A 6,000-nucleotide genomic window follows, 5' to 3' on the forward strand; every position below is an offset into this window, starting at 1 on the left:
TCCAATCTTTCGAAATACTCCATTGTATTATTGATTTGCATAGACATTACTCGTTTTAATGGAAATATAAGAAATGAAAGAACTTTCGCATTTCGATTAAGTATTAGCTTATCTCACTTGTTTTTTACGGACATTTTTCATGGATATTTTTTATGGATATTTTTATGGACATTTATGTGGACATTTTTTATGAACATTTTTTATGGACATTTTTTATGGATATTTTTATGGACATTTTTTGCAGACATTTTTTGCAGACATTTTTTACGGACATTTTTTACAAACATTTTTTACAAACATTTTTTATGGATATTTTTTACGGATATTTTTTACGGACATTTTTTACGGACATTTTTTACGGACATTTTTTACGGAAATTTTTCATGGATATTTTTTACGGATATTTTTTACGGACATTTTTTATGGACATTTTTATGGACATTTTTTGCGGACATTTTTATGGACATTTTTTACGGACATTTTTATGGACATTTTTTACGGACATTTTTTACGGACATTTTTTATGGACATTTTTTACAAACATTTTTTACGGATATTTTTTACGGACATTTTTTACGGACATCTTTTACGGACATTTTTAACGGACATTTTTTACGGACATTTTTTACGGACATTTTTTACGGAAATTTTTCATGGATATTTTTTACGGATATTTTTTACGGACATTTTTTATGGACATTTTTATGGACATTTTTTGCGGACATTTTTATGGACATTTTTTACGGACATTTTTTACGGACATTTTTTATGGACATTTTTCATGGATATTTTTTACGGATATTTTTAACGGACATTTTTTATGGACATTTTTTACGGACATTTTTTACGGACATTTTTTATGGACATTTTTTACGAACATTTTTATAGACATTTTTTGCAGACATTTTTTACGGACATTTTTTATGGAAATTTTTTATGAACATTTTGTGGGATCTGAGGGTTCTGTCGAAACGTTGTACAAAAGCATAATTTTGATGAAAAACATGTAGGAAATATGACTAAGTTCTACCAGATTTTGAAATTCGTTTATTTACGTCAATAACAGCAGGACCGTTCCTTGGAGGTCTGTTTAACCCTGATGATTCAACGATGGAATTTATGTGTCACATCACGTATGAAAGTTAGACTTAGCCGAAATTTTATTTTGCAACAATACTTCAGCCCTCCCCAAACATTAACAGCTGTTAATTTCAAATAACTTATATAAATAGAATGTACATTTATCTCAATAAAATCTTCATTTTATAATAACTCATACCACCTTAGTGTAATCAGTCAATTGGAAGTGATGTGACCAAAGAGGCTGAGGATGAGGGTTGCCAGGGTGGCAGACCAGGGCTGATACCAGACTTTAAAGACAGAATTTGCTGGAAGTAATAACACTTGCTTTTTTTTTTTACGAGAATGGGGGGGGGGGGAGTAAATGTTATAGCTCTATACTCTTCCATGTTTTGCTTTAATATTTTGTTTTACGGCATATCACACCTTTTACGGCATATCACACCTTTTACGGCATATCACACCTTTTACAGCATATCACACCTTTGTGATTGATGCTGTATTAATTAGTCTGTCCATCTTAAAGCTCAAAACTATAAAAAAAAAGAAAAGTCTTGTTTTCAATCTCACACTTTCTCCACACTTTCTATTTTTTACTTTTAAATAGAAGAGTGCATTCGCTCCTTGCTCAGTGCAATTAAGGGGAGATAACTTGAATATCGTTCAAGGTAGATAACTCCTGAATATTCTGAGCGTATTATTTTATGCTGAATTCAATAATTTTGGAGTTTGCTTGTTTTATGGCATTTCAGCATTTTACTACAATTTATTCCCCAGATCAACTATCTTTTGTGTTTAATAAATTGTACACTATTATTTACATGTTGCTATTTTACCCATAGTTGGGGGTGAATTGTGGGTTAATACCTTTCCAAAATGATTTGTCCAGTAGAAGTCTGGTCAGCACTCTCTCCTTGGTCTTTCCATCCTTCTTGAGCCTTCTCGGTTATTTAGCATCATTCTTTTGGGGGAGCGGCCATGATTGGATAATGGGAGAGGGGATTGAGAACTTATTATTTTTATTATGATATAAGAACTAGATTTATATATCCTAAATTGTACATCAAGATATTTGTTATTATTATTATTGGCTCACAAGGAGCTTTCACACAGGTCATCAAAGATCTCATTGAAAACAGCCTGTGGTGTTCCCTGGAAGTTGAGTGACAACAAGTCTCCAGATTTCCAGTACTCTCTATCTCTTTTGATAACATTTGCAATTAAATTTGTATTATTATTATTATTATTATTATTATTATTATTATTATTATTATTATTATTCAGGTTTTCCTTTTTATTGTGGTTTGGTAGATTATGTTTCTTGCTAAGGAAAAATCATAGTCTACTAATTTGGAATCATATTGAAAGTACTGAAAATATTCACATACTACCGACTCAAAAGAATACCGAACAAACTACAATTCTCCCTTTCTTTGTCAAAAACATTGCTCATGAATAAAATAGAGAGGAAGTGAGAGACAAATGCAAGAGAAGTATCTTAATAATAATAAGAACCTGTATTTTGCTTTTGTGGATCTGGAAAAAATGCCAAAGTAGATTGTCTAGTAGATTTTGTAATTCAAACAATGTCTAACAATTCTTAAAGTTGTGTCAGAATTAATTTAAGAATTATTTAAGAATGAGTACATCAGGATTCTTTTCATTTGTGTCTTAGAAGAATTTTCAGATGCTTTGATGCTTTGATACTTTTTTTTTACAAAGGAGTCACCACTTATCAAGGCCCGAAGACCACTCAAAGATAAGGATTAATGAGTGTATAGTATTCAGTAAGATTATAGTGTAGTAATCGTTCGTAGTGAAATGTTGGTATGATTAGATTACTTAAGGGGACTTGTTTACGTTGAACTTGAAGATGACAATATTGTAGTCAGTTGGAAAGCAGATCAGTGGAACAGTGTTCCATAGGTAGGCAGTTCTAGGAAAGAAACTTTGTTCATGGAATTCATGTTTAGGTTTAAGCACTGAAAGAAAGTGGGGAAAATTTTTGATTGCTAGACGAGTGGTTTTTGTGAAAGTTTGGCGAAGGGGAAATCATAGATTGGAGCTCAGACAAGCACTTGCCATGAAAATAATGATAGAGCAGAAATGGCTCACAATATCGATGGGAAAAAGGTTGCAGAGAAGAGAAAAGAGCTTCACCTACTAGGTTACAAAGTCGGTTTTGAACTCTGTCAAGGCAGGATAGGTTGTTCCCAGTTTTAAAGGCAGGCTTAGTTCTGATGATTTAAGAAAGAGATTACATCTCGAGGGTAATAGAGAGATGTGTACAGAACAGGAGACTTTGATGGTATGGTCACGTTGAAGAAATGGGTGAGAATTTTTTGGTTAGTAAATGCAGAACAGTGAATATAGCAGGTCAAATTTGTAGAGGAATACCACGGAAAACCTAGGATGAAGTGATAAAAATAGATTTGGAAGAAAGAAGGATAAATAAAGACCTGGTCAGAGATAGGTTAGTTTGCAAGTCAGTTTCTTGCCAACATATGTCAGCATATACAACAGACGTTAAACCAAATATAATGATGTTATATATATATATATATATATATATATATATTTCTGTAAAAATATATTTTCTTATAATATATATATATATATATATATATATATATATATATATATATATATATATATATATATATATTGTGATATATATATACAGGGTGACCCCTAAAAAACGTGATATCTCCATTATTTATTCACAGATTGCCCATATTTTACAGGACATGGAAGAATCAAGGACCGTGAGTACACCAAGACCCCAGTGGGAGCTGGGACAAAGAATACACTGTGTTAAATTTCGTTCGGACAAAACACTAACAAACAGGGCCTAATTAAAGTTGGGCCCGTTTTATTTTGGTCACCCTGTATATATATATATATATATAGAGTCTTTGAAGTTTTTAACCTTTAAAACTATACAAAAAAATATTTTTTATCATTCGTTAGAAAACCATCCAGTCAGTAAGTCATTTAATCACCTGCAATCACTGCACCAACTTGCTCTGTAATTTACTCTAGTACTAATAATTTATTTTTTAAGGGATCATCAGTTGTTTACCATGAAACACTGTTTCGGGGATTTAAAAACAAAACAGTATATTACATCATGGCTCCCCAGCAGTGTTGATCAAACACCACCTCCCTTAATCTTTGGAAGAAGACATGTTACAAACATTTGATCCAATTTCCTATTCTTTATTGCAATTACTAACCTTTTCATGCTATAAAAATGAATTTCTTACCTGTGTGATTCATCAATTTTCAAATTAAAAATGGATATATTTTTTAATTTATCAGTCTTGTATTTATAAGATTAGGATTAATCCATTTAACTACTTATCACTCCCACTATGATTAGTATTTTGTATATTTACATTCTTATTTATTTAAAATTAAATATATAAAGGTTAAAAATATTCATGCATATATACATTTTTTTTTAAATTTTTTATTATATGTAATTATAAATACATTTTATACATTGCTAATATAGTTTTGGATTTCCTTTATTAATATAGTCTGGCTAATCTTAAACGATTCGAAAGCATCAGGATAACGAACAAATGCTTTATTTAACTGTTTAAATATTTTATTTTTATCCCCACCTTGTTTTATCATCCTTATTACTAAGCTAAAAACTGGTGGTATAAAATCTGTTAATTTTAAAGTAACGCGAGTTATTCTCAAAAACTCTGACATAATGGTTCCATAAAACATAAAAACAGGGCAGGTGCTATCTTTATGCGGCATACGTACTATTTTACAGGGGAAAGCGTTTCTTTTATAAATATTTTATAAAGAAAAATCCCATCCTCAATTTTTATATCAAAATCCAGAAATGTAGCCTGTTGTCCTCTATGTTCACAATTCAATTTTAATTCGTTTGGATATATAAGATGTTTATTTTTTTCGAATTCATCATTATCGTTTATACATATAAGGTCATCTATAAATCTCCTACACCCATGAAAGTTATATGTTTTAGATATATCAGTTTTTAATAGTGATGACATATATATATATGTATACACTCGAGTCTATGTAAATACAGATTTGCCCAAAATGGTGCAGGATCCAATTCGATTGGGATACCTATCGTTTGGAGTAATATTTTATTTCCTATTTGAAAATAGCATTCTTTAATAAGATGACTTACAAGTATTTTTAAAATACCTTTAGAAACACTCGTTTTGCTATTTTTATTTTTACACCAGAAAGCTTTAGAGTGTGAAATGTCTATATATTTACCTTTTCCACCTTCAAAAGCTAAATCTACAGTATCATTTAATTCTTTTATAAGTTTTTGTGCGGAATTTTAGTATATAGCGTACTAAAATCATAAGTAGCTATAGATTTTGCTTTTATTCTGGAATTTATTTTATCTAATTTTTCTTTCACTGGTTGGGAATTATTTACTACCCAAAATAGATTTATATTACTATAGAATTTTCTTTTCAGGTGAAAATTATTTATTTGATTTATAATTAATTTAAATATTTTAGATATAGCTTTACTTAAAGGTTTAGTGATGCACGTCTTTGAACCTACAATAAATCTAGCACTAACTGGATCTTTATACATTTTAAGTATCCAATACATACATGGAAGATTTTTGGGTTTTTTCTTCTAACTTTAATCCTACTTTTTCACTAATAATACTATTATTCAGAATAATGCTATCTAAATTAATATTACTTACTTTATAGGTATCCGAAACGTTACCTATAATTCCTGCTTCTATCAATAAACGTTGTATATAATATTTTTTACATATAAAAACTATATTGTTTGCCGCTTTATTAATAGGAACTATTACAAACTTGTCTTGAAGTATTTTAAGTTCCTCCAGTATTTCTGAATTTTTTAAAAGAGGATTGGTTTTTCTTGGGTGTTGAA

This window comes from Euprymna scolopes, chromosome 26 (genome assembly GCF_053919585.1).
Source record: "Euprymna scolopes isolate OS-2025 chromosome 26, ASM5391958v1, whole genome shotgun sequence".
NCBI classification, from domain to species: domain Eukaryota; kingdom Metazoa; phylum Mollusca; class Cephalopoda; order Sepiida; family Sepiolidae; genus Euprymna; species Euprymna scolopes.